This window comes from Cibotium barometz, chromosome 31 (genome assembly GCF_041138505.1).
Source record: "Cibotium barometz isolate CiBa-2024 chromosome 31, ASM4113850v1, whole genome shotgun sequence".
Lineage (NCBI taxonomy): Eukaryota > Viridiplantae > Streptophyta > Polypodiopsida > Cyatheales > Cibotiaceae > Cibotium > Cibotium barometz.
The window spans coordinates 54,658,193-54,678,947 of NC_141076.1; the positions used below are offsets into that span (position 1 = coordinate 54,658,193).

The 20,755-nt window shown below is 37.8% G+C and overlaps 1 pseudogene; it reads right to left on the bottom strand.

The window, feature by feature from the left end:
- LOC147621058 (uncharacterized) overlaps positions 1–20,755 on the bottom strand; it is a 49,759-nt pseudogene that overhangs the window by 28,007 nt on the left and 997 nt on the right.

Genomic DNA, 20,755 nt, shown 5'->3' on the forward strand with positions numbered 1-20,755 from the left:
ATAGCTATTGGAAGTTATTTTACCTCCCCTTTGGCTTGTTGCTTTTACCTGCTTGGTCCTGTCATGCTTGCATGTAATCACATAAGCTTGCATGTATTGTTTTCATTGCATGTGAACCACTTTGAGTTGAGTTTGGTTTGACTACAAGTGACACCTTAGCTGTCGCTATTAGTGTAGATAGGATTTATGTTTTTGCCTCCTTCGCCAGCTAGGTTAGAAGACCCTCCCTTGTTGCCAAGCTTACTGCTATTCCTCAATGGATGCCAACCAATCAATGGTTAGTATTCCCACACCAACAGCCAACATAATTCCAGCCCTAAGGTGTACGGACCACACTGGCTGATGCCAGTTGATTGGCTTCAACTCCCAGTAGGGCTTTATGAGTATCAACAAACAGTTGTAGCAAATTTTCACTCATTAGTACATGCATACATCATTTCATGCACCTTGCATACATCATCTTTTTGCAAATTTGTCAACCTCAAGCCATGGATGTCTTTCTTGCATCAATATTCACTTGCATATATCAAGATTTACATCAAAGTGTCTAATCTATCAAGAATCTTGCTATCTTGCAAGATTTGAACTTCCTTGCACTTCAACATACCAAGATTCACTTCTGTGTCTACTTTTGAACTTCCTTGCACTTCAACATACCAAGATTCACTTCTGTGTCTACTACTTGCATTTATGACTAAATAAAACTTGATATTAAAGTTTTCTTGTACCAAATGTAAAGATCTTGTATAAATGTAAAAAAAAAACACTTAAGGACAAGATTAAGGTTTAAAGTAACTCATTGGCATCATTTTTTACATTAAATTGAAGAGATTTGAATATTTTATACTTTTTTTAAAAATTTATACTAAATTATTAACAATCTGTTTCAATTTTTACACAATTTTTTAAAGCTGCATCAATTTTCTACATACTTTCTTAAAACTGCACTAATTTTTTACACACTTTCTTGAAATTGCATCAATTTTTTGCACTACTATAATCTTGATTCTCTGCACAACAATCTAAAATCTACTGCGAGTAATCTTCTTCTTGCAATCTCTCTCCAAGAATTCAAAGATTTGGCAATCTAGGATTTTATCTTGAAGAAATAAGAGCTTAGAGGATTGATATTTGAAATTATAGACTCTCTAAGCAAGGAAATCTCTTAATATTGGTTACTCAAATCTTTGCAAATCTTAATTTTAAAAATCAAGATCAAGAAGTTAAAGAAATTAAACAGTAAAGTTGATTAGGGTTTTGAAAACAATGATTCATATAAATTTGAAAATGATTAATACTAATTTCATTGCTAATCTTGTCAAAACAAGAAATTAGTAGATTTAAAAACTATGTAAAAATCAATTTCAAAAATGACTAACACTAGTCAAGATTTTAAAATATACATTTTAGAAAATTGGATTAACAATAATTTAAAAATAATTATCATTAATCAAGATCAAGAAAATACTTTTTAAAAATTGAATTAAGTATAATTTAAAAATAATTATCACTAATCACTTCCTAAACAAGGATCTAAGCTAAGAGCTCTAATACCAATGCAGTGAAGGAAACCTAGGGGTTGCTTTCATTAGCATGGAGTACACACATGTCCCACTCATCATAGAGAGTAGCACCAGTTGCACTCATAATGGAGTACACACATAGCTTCTCAAGAGGGAGAAGTTCACCATGGAAGCTTAGAGTTCCAAAGAGTAAGTGTACTCATGAAAAAGTATATGATCAAAAAGGTACAATGTCCATGATCCCTATACCTAATATAGTCCAAGGTCTCCCAAAAGTACACATGTAAATGACCCTAAGCCCAAGTGCGTAGGCCCCATTCCCCATGTGCATGACACACTAGCTAGAGAAATATATGGATCACTAGCTAGGATTTCATATGGAGCTCTATTCATGCTTGTGTTAGATGGTTCTTGGACCTTTTGTTCCTTTTGTGGATTAGTTGGTGGCTTTGTCAAAAAATCCCAAGGATGTCATGCTAGATGCAATTTGTGAATTGGCCAATGGATTGTCCCCTTGCTTAGAGGTGTGAGCAACTATAAGTGCATCTGTTAGCTCTTGAGATTTCTTAGCATGAGTAACAATCTTTTTCTCTTTTCTCATTTCTTCTACAAAGTGATCCAGTCTCAGCAAGGTCTCTGATGGCTACTTACACAAGTGCTTGCCAAACCAAAGGATAGCATTTCTCGGTGTGTGACAAGATCCATAAGCATATTTGTTGCTATGTTATACTCCCAATCTTGTCCCTTCAGAATTCCTTCTGTCCATGTGCTCAAGGGTCTTTGAGAAGTCTGCTCTCAGGGTTCATTTCTATGCTACCAGTGGTCTCTTTTTTAATAACCCTAGAGCTTGAAGTAGGTAATTAAGGAGATTTTGGGATACTATCTTTAGGAGAAGTTGTTGTTATGTCCACTAAAGAGTCCAAAGAGCCAATAGAACTAGCATTCGAGCACCTAGCACTAGAAATTGGTCCTCCTTGTGGGTCCATGGTGGAGTTCTCATTTAAGCTAGGCATATCATTCATTTTCATAGCTTGTGAGCTTGAGCTAGGAAACTCACTCTCCTTGGCTGCCATAGACACATTGGTAGTGAGCATCTTATTACCATCCCCCTTATGTGGAGGCATATTTGGAGCTTGTTTTTCTGGAAAGCCTGGTGGTGGCATGAGAGAAGTAGCACATGAGGGTGGAAGCGTGAATAGGTTCTACACTTTTATGGGTTGGAAGCTGTTTCTCAATAGCTTTGTTAATAACTCTTTTGATAGAAAAAAATTGAAAGCCAAAAAAAAAACTTTAAAAAAATCTTTTGTAAAAAACTAAGAATTTAAAGCCACTTCCTAGCTTTAAAGAGCATGATTTAAAATGGTTAGGTGCACATCTTGTCGCTCGTGTATGTGTGTGTTCGTTGTTGTGTCGTGCACTTGCTTCTAAGCTATTGGGTGGCTCACCGCCTTCCTTCTCTACAAAAAAAAAAAACAGTGTGTATGTAGCCTCGTATAGCAATCTTGATGAGAAGTGGAGTTGTGTGCATCAGGGATTTCATTCACGTGATCACGTTAACCGCGAAGTGGTAATAACACTAGTTAATAACACTCTCACACACTTGTTAATATCATAGATATTCACACAACCGGGAGAAACTTGCTATCCCGGTTTTCCCGGCGGGCTACTGGCTTGGCCCGGCGGGCCACTATTTAGCCCGGCGGGCTGCTTATCTAGCCCGGCGGGCCTTTTTTTGCGCCAAAAATTTTGCCGTTTTGGAGAGACCTATATAAAGGGTTTCCCCTCACTTCCAAATGTACTTTACCAACGTACTTGGGTGGCTCACCTCAGGCTAAAAGACACAAGAGGTGAGTATAAATATTCTGGATTTTTGTTTGAAGCTTGTTAATAATATTTTATATTTTATAAGATTTTGATTGTAAATGGTTTATCGTATTTGTTACGTGGACTAGCAATGTCTCCTCTTGGGTGGTCTACTCGAGTGCCAATTGGTCTGGGTAGGAGCTTCCCTAGAGGAGGGTATAGGTGGTGAGATGTTCGGGACATCATCTCTATCTAGGGATGGATTGCCTCAAATGCATCTCACCAAACGTTTGGTTTCTTTAGGTCGACTAGCAATACCTCCTCTTGGGTGGTCTACTCGAGTGCCATTTGGTCTGGGTAGAAGCTTCTCTAGAGGAGGATATAGGTGGTGAGATGTTCGGGACATCATCTCTATTTAGGGATGGATTGTCTCAAATGCATCTCACCAAACGTTTGATTTCTTTAGGTCGACTAGCAATTACCTCCTCTTGGGTGGTCTACTCGAGTGCCATTTGGTCTGGGTAGGAGCTTCTCTAGAGGAGGATATAGGTGGTGAGATGTTCGGGACATCATCTCTATTTAGGGATGGATTGCCTCAAATGCATCTCACCAAACGTTCGGTTGCATTGGCAAGAAGTGGGTTTTAGACTTTATAATTGCATATTTTGGTTTTACTCAGGCTGTTTTGGATCTCAAATCTTGCATGATTGTTGTTTAGGTGTTACAATGGTTGCTTCTAATTGCGGCACATCAACCCAACGAAGCAACAGACCATTAGAAACTAGTGGAGTTTCCTTGCAACGAGATATGACAGCACAAACTTTGAATGTTGCGTCTCAAAGTGGCAAGAGGAGGAGCGGAGGAAAATCACCGGGACCTGAATGGCAATTTGCTTCCAATCTTTCTAGATTTGTCGAATGGAAGTGTAATTTTTGTGGCTTGGTAAAATCTGGGGGTGCTCCCAGAATAAGGGAGCATTTGCTTGGCACTAACACAAAAAATCCCGGAGGTAAATGCAAGGGTGCAGGAGCTGATGATGCTGCAAAGCGCCTTAGAGCTTTGATAAGTAAACAAGTATCACAAAACAAGAGGCCCAATCTCTGTGCAAGAAATCACCAATCGCCGAATTTGGCAGCATCAAGTGGAGGGATCTCCAACCAAGGAGTGACTCCAACACATACTACTTGCCAAAATGACACCCAAGGTCCAGATGTCTCAATACCGATGGATGCATCTCCTGAGTTTCAGGTGGGTATGTTTCGTACCAGACAAACTAATCTAGTTGACAGCTTTCGTGCCACTGCTTTAGAGGATGCTCAACTTGCTTTAGCGAAAGCGATCTTCTTTACTGGTTCTTCATTGTCTATGGTCACGAAAGATTCATGGAAGATGGCTTGGAAGAAGATTGGAGAATATGGACCTGGGTTTTTGTCCACCAACTTATCACCACATGCGAAATCAATTACTTGACAAGTGCTATGACAACACACGGGAAAGCGTTCAAAGACTCATAATTGACACCACAAATTAGTCTGGATGCACAATTGTCAGTGATGGTTGGTCGAATGCCCAAAGACTTCCATTGATAAATGTAATGTTGGTATGTCCTCGTGGGGAATGCTTTATCAAAGCTGTTGATAGCTCCGGGGAAGTTAAATCTGATCAATTTATCTCCGATATCATTGGTGATGCTATCGACCAAGTTGGGTCTGAAAATGTACTTCAAGTGATTATGGATAATGCAGCTAATTGTCGAGCAGCAGGTCATATGTTGGAATCTCGATTTTCCAATATCTATACATTTGGTTGTAACACTCATAGCCTTAACTTGGTGTTACAAGATTGGTACAAAAATGCTGATACAGAGTGGTTCAAGGAGATTATCGATAGTGCAAGTAAGATTGTCAAATTTGTGCTCAAACGGCAACGTGTTTTAGATATGTATCGTCAACGCATGGAAACTATGCTAAAGTTGCCTTGTGAAACCAGATTTTGCACTAATTTTTATATGCTTCAATCTCTCCTAAGAAATAGGAATGCAGTGATGGAAACCTTTGTGTGTGCTGGCTTCTCTGAGTGGGAGGTTGACCAGTCCGAAAAGGTTAAAGAAAAGGTGAGGTACATGCGATCTTTGATATCGGATCGTAGTTTATGGGAGGAAGCAGCAGATTGTTATCATGTTTATATGATGCCAGTTATGCTTGCTTTGCGCCAGTTGGATTCTAGATTGCCAAATATCGAGAAGGTTTGGATGGCGTGGTGGTCCATTCAAGAAAGCTGGTCTGTCGTCACCTAGGTCAACAGCGCATCTAGGCATGTTGCCCACAATGCTAGTAACAAAATGCTTGATGGCTGCTCCATCAGCACCCTCATGGATATTTTTCACTGCGCGGACAACCTCACCTAATATTTGCTCAAATCGATTCCTATCAGACACAATACCCTCGATGTGATTAGGTGACAAGCAACTAATGAGGGTAACGAGTTTGATACGAATTGATTTCTTGATTTCAGGAGTAAGTGCAAGCGTCGCCATCAATCTGCACAATATAATTGACAAATAGTTGCAACATTTATAACCACAAAAAATGCTATTTGTAAGCTAACTAAGAGATTTCTACATCCAACACACTTATGACTCATGTCATGCAAACTAAATAATCACAGTCATTGTCAAAAACAAACACAAAACACAAGTTTACGACTTAACTTGACGTCAGCAGACCTAGTCAGTATATCGACCATCTGCAGATATCGCATTAAGATGAAAACTATGGCACAAGTTAAATGCTTTGACACATCGTCAGCAGACCTAGTCAGTATACCGACCATCTGCAGATGACTATCAAACCAAATAACAAAAACAAACTTCACCACATAGCTTGGTGTCAGCAGACCTAGTCAGTAAACCGACCATCTGCAGATACCGTACTAAGTAGCAAAGCATCACACATGTCAAATGCTACGAGCGCACATCAGCAGACCTAGCCAGTAAACCGGCCATCTGCAGCGGGCTCTCAAAGCATTTAACAAAAACAAAGCCGCATTGTAACTTGGTAACTGCAAACCTAGTCAGTAAACCGACCATTTGCAGATACCGTGCCACAACAAAAACTTCTACATAAGTTAAATATTAAGAGTGCACATCAGCAGACCTAGCCAATCGCTCGGCCATCTGCAGCGGGCCTCTTAACATTTAACGACACATGCACATGCATCACAAACAACGTTAAACTTAAGCGTATGCAAAAAATTAAATGACACCAACACTTTCAACTTAAAAATTACCTCAAATTGATCACACTAGCACCACTGACACCAAGTACAAGGAAGATTCTGTGAACAGTGACCCCCTGGACCACCCTTTTATACCACAATATAGCCCGCCGGGCCGGGAGTCGGGCCCGGCAGGCTTCTGCGCGCCCGGCGGTCCAGACTTGTAGCCCGGCGGGCCAATTGTGGGTTACCAGGTCATCCCACCCTCTAGGATTTGAGAACTGTGAATTTTGTGAACATTGAGATTTGTGAACAATAGCTGTGATCACAAGAAAAAAGGCTGTCATCACGTGAATATGAAATCCCTGGTGTGCATGTGTAGGCATCATTTGCTATTGGAATAGCTCCTCAGCTAATGGCCCTAAGGTAATCTAATAAGGTGTAAGCAATGTGCCTCACCATTAAGATGCTCTCTCCTCTTGACGTCAACTTAACATGCCCCTTTGTTTCTTCATTGATTGACTTATCATTCAAGCGTGGGTTACTGCTAATATATTGGCTTAGGAACTACTATGTGGCTTGTCATTCAAGCTGTTAATAGACTGGCTCTCTCAACTAATTATTTTCTTGTTGATTATGTCAGATGGGTGCCACCTCCATACACCAAAACCAAGCATGAAAAAGTGTGCATCACATGACATGACTTTCATGAATTATACGAGCTTAGTTTGATTGGAGTGGACTTCCCACACTTGTTGGATATTCTAGAGAAAGACTGGCTATCTATCTTTACGATGCTATAAACAAGAGGCTAGAATGTGAAGCTTCGAATCATTTGGTCGGAGTTTTATAACAAGTTCATGATGCTATATCAGATGGTGTACCAAGAGCTACCAATAAATGGTGAGGTTGCAGCATGGTTTGCAAAGGCATTTGCTTTTGAAAATTGTCTGTCGGCACAGTTGGCAACCGACAAGACTCCACACCAGGTTGCTTAAGTAGTGGTGGCTGAGAACTCAGTTAATTGTGTGCAAAAACACAAGGGGCTTCCAAACAAATTGGCAAGAGTGTCATCGCATATCACTAAGGGTGAAACAATTAGCATGTAAAAGTATGTAGGTGTTCATCCAAGGCACCTGAGGACACATGTGATCCTCAGCATGCTGAGTTGGCACAAGCTATGTTGGCCAGTGTGCAAATCAAAATGAGGGAAGTAGCATGTGAAATAGCGAATATCGCCAAGGATTTGGAGCAAGCACGAGTGGATCTAAAGGTTTCTTCAAAGGCCGAAACGTTTTTGCAACACCTAAGGGATGCACGATAGGAATTGCATACACTTGAAGCAACTGGTGATATGCCTAAGGAGAGGTGTGTGAAGTTGCAGGTTATCATGGATGCAAATATGCACATTTTAAGTGTTCTTGGTGTTGCGAAGGATGGCACATCAAACCAGGATGAAGTTGTAGCTCTTGAGGTTAACACCACAACTTTATCTCATACTTTACCTCAAATTCTCAACATGTTAACTGATTTTGCGCTTAAATGGAAATGCAAGAAAAACTACAACACAAATCTATGCTTCTAAAAGGCCTTAAAGAGCACAAGGCTTTTGTTAACCATGGTTTGCCTCAATTGCAATAGGGTAAATCCCCTCAGTTGGTGCCAACACATCCTAGACCCAGGGGATCAAAAAAGGAAGACATAACCATTGTGGATTCTTGTACAACATGCAACTCACGGTTAGAAGATGAGATGGTTATGGGTGTTTACATGCTACCATGCAATCATCCATACCACATCTTCTGCTTTGCCATATTGTGCCTTCGTAAGGATTGTTGCTTGGAAACAAACTATAGCCGATAGATCCCTCATGTTGTAAAGATTATGTTTTCGAAATTACAAGCCCATGTCCAAGAGCCTAACCCACCAGGTATGTCCCAAATAATTATGCTAATAGCTGGTTCTCAAATCGTTGGGCTAATAGTTGTATTATTAGATGTTTGTAGTTGCCTAGAAGCTGTCAATAGCTACTAGGCAATTAATAGATGATGATAGCTAGGCTATAGCTACTCATAGCAATTAATAGATGATAATAGCTAGGCTATAGCTACTAATTACTAGTAGATGTTAATAGCTACCTATAGCTATTGATAGCTGCTAATAGAGTGTAGTAATAGATGTTAATAGTTTTTAATATGCTTGTTGTGCTCTCGGGGGGGTCACTCGTATAAATATGTAAGTATCACGTGGGTTCAACAGAAGGACATTTTAAATATTTAAAACTTACAGAAATATATTTACAGAGGGGATTTATTTATTGTATTTTAAAAAAATTTACAGATTTGAATAGGAAAGGATACATTATATTCACTAAAAAATTCACAGATAAGGGACTTTTTAAATAGGCCTTGAACGCACGTGATATAGAGGATTTACATATAGTGACCCCCCCGAGGTTGTGCTAATACCTACCACAACAGATGTGCTTTAATAGCTATGTTATAGCTATGTTATAGCTGTTAATATATATGTTAATAGCTGTTAATATATATGTTAATAGCTGTTAATCTTATGATTAAATCTTAAACCCTAATTACTTTTAATAATATTATTAGCTAGTAATATTTGTTAATGGCTGTGATGATAGATGTTAATGGATATGGTAATAGTTGTTAGTAGCTGTGGTAAGTCCTAATTCTACTAAGAGCTACTAATAGCTAAGGTAATATCTACTAATAGCTACCACCATGACAACCAATCTCATTGATAATGTTCTTTACTTTTGTAATCGCCTCATCTTGTCAGGCCTTACCAAGCATAGTGAAAGCATAGTCTATGTGACACTTTAAGAGAGGCGGTCAAAGATACGCCTAAAAGCATGCAAAGTATAGGCTTTTAATATGCATGTTGTGCTAATAGCTACCAACACCTATGCTAATAGTTGTGTAATAGATGTTATTAGTTTTCAATATGCTTGTGCTAATAGCTACCACAACAGATGTGCTAATAGTTGTAGGTATGCATGTTGTGCTAATAGTTGTAGGTATGCATGTTGTGCTAATAGGATTTTAATATGCATGTTGTGCTAATAGCTACCCCAAGTGTACTAATAGCTACCAACAGATGTGCTAATAGTTGCAGGTATGCATCTTGTGCTAATAGGCTTTTAATATGCATGTTGTGCTAATAGCTATCCCAGGTGTACTAATAGCTATGGTAACTCTAAACCCTAATTATCTTTAAGTCTTAAACTCTAAACCTATGCTAATAGCTATTAATAGCTATGTTAGCTATGTTAATAGCTTTTAATAACTATGCTAATAGCCTTTAATAGCCGTAATAATAGATTTTAATAGCTGTTGTTAAGTCCTAAATTTTAAACATGTGTTAATAGTTGTTAATAGTTGTGCTAATAGCAATAGCTAATAAGTATGCTAATAGTTGTTAAGTACTAATAGATTTTATAATAGTTGTGCTAATAGTTGCCGTGTTAATAATTATAGTAATAAATATGGCACTTGTATTTAAAGTTGTATATTAATAGTTGATAATAGTTTCTAAATGTTCTCTACTATTCACCTAGGAGGGTATCACTTGAAAGTGGCCCAACCAGGTTTGTTTGCAGCCCACTCAAGAGCACACTTCAACCGAAAATCAATGTCGGTGACCCTTGGGATGTTGTCGTTAAAGGCTCTACCATGGTTCAAAATGTTTTCAAAAATGTTGGTCTTGATAGCACATGTAACAAATGGTAGTACCTAACAATTTTGTTGCTGTTGGCCGCCAATAGCTGTGTGATGCCTACAAGCTGATTATAGTTGTTAAATGTTTCCTACTATTTTGGTAGCATCTTCACCTAAGAGGTCACTTGATATTGGCACATATCGATAGATACAAAGTAATGTGGATAAAACATGTGGAGACACCTTGCAGGACTTCTTGAAATAGCCAAAGCGACAAAAAGGCTGTGAAGGAAAGCAAGTGCCAAGGAGGGTCACGCATGCATCTCAGGGTGCACGTGATCCTCAGTATGTCGGCCATGTTGATAGTGATTCATTGTTTCAAAGTATGCTTATGAAAAAATTGAATGATATATTGGTTTGTTGCCATTTTGACAGTTCAGTTTGTGTAATGTAAAATATTGTGTTTGGTGTCAAGTTTCTTGCCTAAAATGCCATGTTGTCTATGTGCAGGAATTTTTGTCGAGACAAAGCATGTGAGGACACCTTGCAAGACATCTTGACACAGGCAAAGCGAAAGAAACCAAGTCATGAGAAAGCTTCATCCAAGAGGCTCAAGAAAGCTCCTACGCATGCACATAATCCAGTTGTGGAAGTATCTGATGAAACATGTGTGTGTGTGTGGACAGTGTGAAGAATACTATTGCTGAAGTGATAAAGACCATTGCTGGTGCTGACACTGCTCCTGAGCATGATGCTCCAAAAATCCATGCTGATGATGGTGATTTATTGTCCCAAAATATGCCTATGTAACTCTGTTTTGGCCAAGAAGTCTTTTGACATTTGATGATTCTGAGTGCAACCATCGAGTTTTTCAATTTATGCTTGCATCACGTTTTGTGCTTGAATCTGTAGTTTCCTATGTAATGTTTTGTGCTTAGTGTCGAGTTCCTTGCCTGATATGCGATGCTAAGATGAGGCCCAAGCTATGTAGCCCCTATCACCCATATCATGATAGGCTAAAGCGACGGAAGAAGCTCATCAAGGACATGTACTATAAAAAGTTGAGACAGGTATTCAATTCTAGCTATTGTGCATGGGCTTTTCCAAATTACAATGATCCAACATGGATGCTTGAAGCACCTGAGGAGAATTGGCAGGCCACCCCAGTCACTCTCGAGGAGGATCCTCGTGCTCTAATTCTTGACCTCAATCCATTCTCTATTCATTCTCATCTATCTGATTCATATCACATATCATCACATCTATTTACCTCTCATTCTCATTACTTCTATTCTCATCACATCCATTTATAGAATGTAAGAGAATTCTTATTTTTGATATAAAGATTCTTTACACAAGCAATTTTGTAGTTGCTTTCTAGTTCTGTGTGGGGTGTGATTACAGGCTTCATTGGGCAAGGTTATTGTGATGCCTTACAAGGCTATCATTTGCATGGCAAGAAACCTATGTTTTTCAATCATCTTGATTATTTTTGGGAGAGAAACAGTCAATTTGATGAAGCCAACACATTGCTTATGATGATAGCCTTTACAAGTGCCTTGGTAAAAATGAGCCGAGCACCTTCTGTATTGTACCAAAGTTTGGCTCCATGAGTGATTCATTGTGTGCACCATTTCTTACTTACAAGCTAGCCCCATGGTTGTGGAAGTACCTAAAAGCACTAGATAGAAGATCTTTTTTGGGAAAGGTGATGTCTTCGGTGAATGTGGCAATGCAGAAGATTTGCAAGTTATCACACTTACTGAAGAACATGCCAAGAGAAAGCTAAAGTCTTGTGGGGGTGTTGTGGTAGGTTGTGTAGTTCCCAAGATCGAGGATGACATGCGGATGGCACACGATGACACCTGTGGGGATGCTCAAGAAGCAAAAGAGGCAACCAAGGTGGTCTGGGATACACCTTTCTACAAATGGCCAAGGATCTTGTGAAGAAATTAGGGCTTCTATGGGGCTGTGTTTTGTTGTAGATTGTACTGTGGTGTAACATTTTGATGTAATGTAATATATTCTCATCTCCTCTGTAATGGACATGTAGAGAGTGTACTGTGATGTTGATAACACCTTGTTTTGGACATGTGCAATGATATATAATGCAAAGCTTTTTTTGTGTTAATAGTTGTACTAGTGACTTCTTCAAAATTGTCTAAATAGTTCTGTTGATAGCTGGGCTAATAACAATATTATTAGATCTAATAGTTGGGCTAATAACTACTAATAGCTAATCATAGTTGTTAATAGAGATGAGCTAATAAAACTAATAGCTATGTATAGGTGGCTTATTAGTTGGTTTAATCACTGGGTTGATAAGTACTTTTGATTGACAATATTTGTTCACCAATTGATTAACACTTTTGAATGCTATACTAAAGCCAAAATTTAAAATATATTTAATAATAACCAAATATGAGTTTACAGCTTGCTATTGTATATACAGATTCAAAGACCTCGGGCAAGATCATATACAATCCCCTGGCACCTTGAATAGGTGTCATAGGAATTTTAATACATCTAACAAGATGGGAGTATATGTAGACCACAGGCTTTCTACTCAACAGCTTGTAGCAGGATTCATCTAGCTTCTTATAAAAGAGTCCCTTCAAAAATATAGGACCCTACTTCAATTTCATTACCCCAACTGTCCTCCTCATCTACTTTGAGTTGCTCCTTTGTACTTGTTCACTTGATCAAGTAGAAGTCTACTCCTTCATTGTTGCCCTCCTCAGCATTGATAGCAAAGTTATCTCCTACTTGGAGTGCTTCACTTAGTGCTTCATAATGCTCTTCATCATCATCAAATTCCACCATTAGTTGGAGTTGTGAGGTCCCCCTGTTCCCACCGAGCAACGGATTCGGGTACTAGCAGCGGAAGTAGCACTTCTCGCGCGGGACAGGGGTCCCACATTCGGGGCCTCGTCCACGGATATCCGGACAAAAGACTAATCCGTCGGTTTTTCCAAAACCGAAACCGAAAAAACTTCCCTTATCCGGAAAGCACGGGCGATTCCACCAGGATAATTTTTACTCTAACGTAGTCAAAACCCTTACTGATCAAACAGATCCAAATGCATCTATAAAGATACTTGGTCAGATCAAGGAAGAAACTTGCACTTGGATCATTGGGATCAACGCTTTTTTCCCCACCAAGGAGGCACAGCCGTTGATTCCTATCCATAGAACAATTACTATCCGGGATTTACTTTATCTATCGTAATAACAAAAATTGAGTCTCGATTTACGGATCCATCAGTCCAGCCTAACCCCATCCGATCCCATGGGTTAGCCAACCGCCCAATCACTGTAGTGATGGGATCCAATTTGGAATTTGGTTAGGTTTTGTCCCGGGTACCAAGGAAAAGAGTTCCAAGGCCCCCTAGCCGGAATTTCATGCAAACATAAAACTAGCCACACCACTTACACACCCAATATGAAAATTGCCTTTTTCTTAGCATCAGCTAACTTTAAAACAATCCTTTAATGAAACCATAGTACCACTGATCACAATCTCCCAATTTATCCAGTTGATTCATAATTTCCCATCATTCCTTCATCAGAGTATCTATGGCATCATTGGCAACTAGAACGCTCACCACCTGTCCACACAGGGGCCGTTTCAATAGTTCCTAGCCCATAATACTCAACAATATAATCACTTATCAAGATGGACTCTCGTTGAAGATCAGCAAGATCAACCAACAGATCCATATAAAAGAGCCATGGACTCATCCGTTGAGGACCAGCAAGGTCAGTCAACCAAATCCATGCCCGGTTCCAGAAAACAACTCTTACTCCTTGTTCCAATATCTTCCTCGACGCACGCGTGGGTATCCTAGGCGACCCAGAGCCCGAGCACCGTATGGTCAGCACCCTCTAGGATCCTTCGCAGGTGACCTAGCGCTTCACTCATAGGCCGCTTCCTTGGTCCCTCATCCACCGTACCGGAAGCTCACCATTTTAATCGAACCGAGGCTGGTCAAGACCTCGGTCGACCTTGCTACGCGAGACGTCCTCCATTGACTCTTCGTCAGCAGTTGCAACTTTATCAGTTAGGTCTCCACGACCTTAATCACAAGACGGTCAAAATGCTTCCCCAGCATTCTTGACATAAAACAGCCATTTACAAACAGCATTTACAAACAGTTTACAAATACAGTTTCTATATTAACTCTCATTTTTCCACATTGTTCCTCATTAATCCACATTACTTATTCCACATTCCATTTATATGTGTACTCATCCAATCACCTCATTTTCCATCTCTTCACTTCAAATTCCTTCACATCACATATCATATATTCACATCCATATCCACATCCATACATCCACATCCATATCCACATTCACATCCATACATCCACATCTACATGCTTATCTCCATTTTCACATCTTCATTTATACATCCACATCCCATATCCACATTCATACATACACATCCATATCCACATCCATACATCCACATCCACATCCACATTCACATCCATACATCCACATCTACATGCTTACCTCCATTTTCACATCCTCATTTATACATCCACATCCCATATCCACATTCATACATACACATCCATACATCCACATCTACATCCACATACATACATACATCCACATCCACATTCACATTCACATACATCCACATCCACATTCCCATACATCCACATCTATACATCCACATTCCACATTCACATCTATACATCCACATCTACATTCACATTCACATACATCCACATCCACATTCCCATTCACATCTATACATCCACATCCATTCACATCTATACATCCACATCTACATTCACATTCACATACATCCACATCCACATTCCACATTCACATCTATACATCCACATCTACATCCACATTCACATACATCCACATCCACATTTCCATTCACATCTATACATCCACATCCATTCACATCTATACATCCACATTCACATCTATGCATATATATCTTCATGCATATATCCATTTTCACGTTCATACATCCACACTCCCATCTCCACATCCACACATCCACATACATACATCCATTTCCACATTCCCATTTATATAACCCCATATACCTTCACATCTAATCTTTTACATCACATCCATTCTCGCCCTATCACAACCCATATACATCTTATCCTATCACATACACTTCTTACCTCATCCCCCCATACACATCTTAATTCATCTTATCACCTCCTAACTTATTTCATAAGCATCTTATCACCTCTTATCACACCTCTTATCACATCTCTTATCTATTTATAGAATACAAGAGAATTCTTACATTTGATATAAGATTTCTTTACATATTTATTTATGAATAAATTCTATTTAAGGAGATTAATACTTTCAAAGTAAAAATCAATCTTTTATGCATCTTCCTATGCATAAATTCATTTTTAATGAAAATGACACTTTTGAATTAAATTTTAATCTTTTATGCATTTTTCTATACATAAATTCAATTTAGATGAGAATGACACTTTTGAATTAAAAAATCAATCTTTTATGCATCTTCTTATGCATAAATTCAATTTGGTAGGAATTACACTTTTAGAATAAAAAAATTTCTCTTATGCATCTAAGTTAAGCATAAAATCCATTTATGAGGAAAATCACACTTTTAGTATAAAAAGAATATCTTTTATGCATACCTATATGCATGAAATTCAATTATGATAAAAGTCACACTTTTATAATAAAATAATCATCCATTATGCATACTTCTATGCATGAAATAAAAATGGTAAAAATAACACTTTTGATATAAAAATTTATCCATTATGCCTAATATTAAAATTCAATTTCTCATGATTGTAATGAAATTCTTTCAATTAATCTAGGATGATAATTCCTAGAATATGGTAGGAAGTCCTCTTTTTATGCTTTGAATGAGATTATTTTATGCATAATTTTTATAAAAATTTTGCCATAGCTCCGCTGCTATGACTGATAAATCTCAATTTTTCTAAGGGATAATGCTTATCATTAAGGAAATAATTAAAATGATCTCTAATTGGGTTATTAATCCATTATGGATTGAATCATCAATATTCATAAACTAAAAGCATAGAAAAAAACCATTAATTTGGCCTCAAGCATAGCTTAATCTTGGGTTAAGGAAAAGCTTTATGAAAAGCTTGATTTGGATTGAGAACGGGTCATGAGTATGACCATTTCTTGAGTGAGAGAGAGAATTTACATAAGAATCATTAGAATTAACTTCAATAGCATTTATTAAATTATGTAACTCTTCACTACTATTCAAACTTCAATAGCATTTAAAAAAAACCATACCAATTAAACTTCTCAAGCTTGAGAGGGGTTGAGAAGAGAGAAACATTGAGAAATTATAGAAAAGATAAATATTCACTAATTACCTTACAATTGCTTGATTCTTTGTTCACGGTAGAGGCCCCCAACCAATCAATTGGTTAAGTATGTTGATGGAGCCACTAATGGGGATTGAAGAAAGAGGGAAGCTCCAAAAAACTAGTGAATTATTAAATGAATTCACAGTTCTTGGCTTAGGTGGAGTAGAGTAACGATGCATAAACACTATCTATTTTTCAACAAGGGGGAGGCTTCTATTTATAGGAAAAATTGAGCTCCTAACCAAACAAACTGATTCTAGAATTTTCTAAATCAGTTTGGTCAATATTTGACCATTTTTAGGTCAGTTAAGCTAACTTTTTGGAACTAGACTTAAATGAGGAGAGAGGAGAGATGAAATATCTCAATTTTTATGAGTTTAAAACTCATTCAAGCATGTGAAATATGCACCTCCTTTAAAGAACTCCCCTTCCTTACATATGTCATATTTTTAATATTGCTCATAGTTTTTTACTAATAAACCTTGTACATTTTCAACTCTTCATCTTATGTGAAATATGCACCTCCTTTAAAGAACTCCCCTTCCTTACATATGTCATACTTTTAATATTGCTCATAATTTTTTACTAATAAACCTTGTACATTTTCAACTCTTCATCTTATGTGAAATATGCACCTCCTTTAAAGAACTCCTCTTCCTTACATATGTCATACTTTTAATATTGCTCATAATTTTTTACTAATAAACCTTGTACATTTTCAACTCTTCATCTTATGTGAGCATTTACTCATTTTTGGGTATCTTCTTTTTCAAATTGGATTTATCTCCTCCCTACACATGGATTGATGCTATTGGTCCATAGGAACCTTAATTGGACCATAATCCAAAAATTTCTGAAAATCTAGACCCTTAGACTAAGGTCCTTTATACACATTTTCAATTAATTCCAATTGCACATTGGAAAATTCTTTTTGAATTTCTGTTTCAGGGGAACTCATCTGAATTAGAAGAGATATTTTTCTATCCAAAAATATTCAAAATCTGAATATTCTCTCTCTAGAATATTTTTCTCTCTCTAGGCTAAAACAGATAGAAACAAGGTCTTTATATTTCTGAAGAGGGATTGATTACAGGGAAAGATACTAGACATCAAAAAGGGGGTGGGGGAGGAATCTTACAAGTTATCTTATGGTAACTCCATCTTGACACATGTGTTTTGTGACTACATCTTCTCCATTGATCGTGCATGCATGCACTACAGTAAATAACAAGACAGTTGTCTATATGAAAGTGCGGAGGCATCTTGTTTTGAGTAGCCACGAATACAATGCAATGAGTGTGCATTAGGGAAAGCTTGATAGTCCCATTGAATCCCTCGATTCACATATCCCACCTTGACCTCCCAAAATATACATTCTACGTGCCTATGCTTGGAAGGGTAGGGTGCAATGGATCCATTGGATAAGTGTTGACAAAGGAATTGCACGACATTTGTTACACATTTCAACTCAGCTCCATTGTCCTTCAATTGCTCGTGTGTTAAAGCCCTCTTCACAACTGCACCTGCCCCATCATGTTCTCCCTTACCATTACCACTACCAAAAAAGTTCCATACCATTATTTTTCCTATTAACCCAACATATCTCCCAACAAAATAGAAGGGCCTCTTTGCCTTGAATTGAGATGCAGCCCCATCAGACCAGTCCATACCATTATTTTTCCTATTAACCCAACATATCTCCCAACCCAGCTCCATTGTCCTTCAATTGCTCATGTGTTAAAGCCCTCTTCACAACTGCACCTGCCCCATCATGTTCTCCCTTACCATTACCACTACCAAAAAAGTTCCATACCATTATTTTTCCTATTAACCGAACATATCTCCCAACAAAATAGAAGGGCCTCTTTGCCTTAAATTGAGATGTAGCCCCATCAGACCAGTCCATACCATTATTTTTCCTATTAACCCAACATATCTCCCAACAAAATAGAAGGGCCTCTTTGCCTTGAATTGAGATGCAGCCCCATCAGACCAGTCCCATCAAACCAAACCCAATGTTTGTTGACATCCAAGTCTTTGTCCTTCAACCATTGCCAATGTAGCATGAAGCAATGTTGCACAAACAGAGTGTCATGCTTTTTATCGTCAGAAATGAAGAAGTGTATAGTCTTTCTCACCTCACCTCTAACACGATAGTAGGTAAGGTGCACAAAAATGGTGACTTGATTGGAGTACCAATGCATGGATTGGATTTCATTTTGTTCCTTGAAAGAGTATTTTTCAACGAAGTCCACGATTGAAACAACAACATCTAGAAAATGCATAATGCACTCTCCTTGAACTATTCAACCTACCATCGATTACATGAAGTCATGTTTGATGAACTTTTAAAGGTGGGTCTTAAACAATTGCAAGATCAGTGAAACTCATCTCCTTGCATACAAGGTCATTCCTTTTTTTCTTCTTTCCACCTTCAGAAGTGCTTGTTTCCACATCCTCAAATACTCTCACTGTGATGGTTTTTGCATCTTCAAATAGCTCACGTGGGTAATATTTTAGTTTCTCTATTCCACACTTCGTACATTCACCCATGAGACATTTTAGTGCATGGCAAGTAGACCCATCTTACCTAGGGCACAAGACAAAATATATAACCTTTGAAATTCTCTTCACAATGTGTTTAGATGCAGAACATTAACATGGTAGTAATGAATCCATGTACACCATGCATGTACATTTGCACAACCCACCATGCATTTTGAAGGCCTCACTACGCATATGATTGACAGCATCCTTCAAAAATGAAATTTGCACATGGTAGATACAACAACATGATAACCTGTCCTTGAGTTTTCGAACAAAGTATGGCTTTTCTGACTCAAAAGCACAAAGCTAGATTGTGACATTGGGAAAAGAATCCTTGAAACATTGGAAGAGCTCAGTCTATAATCCAAAACATAGAAAGCATGTAAGCCACCTATAAACATATTAATAACTATTAAGCCACCTATACACAGCTATTAATAACTATAAGGTAGCTATTACAAAGTTATTAGACAATTATTAAATTGCTACTAGAATCTTGTCTAATAGCTATCTATCAATAAGCTAGCAACAGCTATTGGGTGGCTATTAGACAATCATTAGACAACTATCAGTAAACTATTAGGAGGCTGTCTCTACTAGCTTTTAGGTACCAAATAGCTGTCTAGAGCTATTAGTAGTGTGATGACAAACTCGTAGTCAGATATAGGATAGATAGTAGTCAGATATAAGATAGATAGCTATTAGATAGCAGTGACCAGCTAATAGTCAGATATAAGATAGATAGCTATTAGATATAATTCTATTAGGTAGTTATCAAGAGCTACTATTAGGTAGCTATCAATTAGCTTACAAACTATAAGGTAGCTAATCAATTAGCTTACAACTATTAGGTAGCTATCAAGCTATCAAGAGCTTACAAACTATTAGCCTACTACTATTAGGTAGCTATCAATTAGCTACTAGCTATCAAGAGCTTACAAACTATAAGGTAGCTATCAATTAGCTACTATTAGGTAGCCGCGTCAATTAGCTTACAACTATTAGGTAGCTATCAAGAGCTACCTAATAGTAGCTATCAATTAGCTACTATTAGGTAGCTATCAAGAGCTACTATTAGGTAGCTATCAATTAGCCTACAACTATTAGGTAGCTATCAATTAGCTTACAACTATAAGGTAGCTATTACATAGTTATTAAACAGCTATTATAATGTTGTTTAATAGTTAGCATCAATGAGCTAGTAGACAGCTATTGGGTGGCAATTAAACTATCATTAGACAACTATGAGTAAGCTATTAGGAGGTTGTGTCTACTAGCTTTTAGGTACCTAATAGCTGTCTACAACTATTAGCAATGACCAGCTAATAGTCAGATATAAGATAGATAGCTATAGATATAATTATAGTATGTAGCTATCAACAGCTACTATTAGTTAGCTATCAATAGCTATTAGGTAGCGAGCAATAGCTATTAAAATCAGAATAAAAACAGTTATCCGATATCATTCTATGAGACATAGAGCTATTAGTAAGCTATTACACAACTATTAGATACATAGAGAACTTTGTTAGCTATTAGAGGCACATATATTAATTAGTTACACAACATCTAATAAATAGCTACTAGCTATATACAGATATTGGAT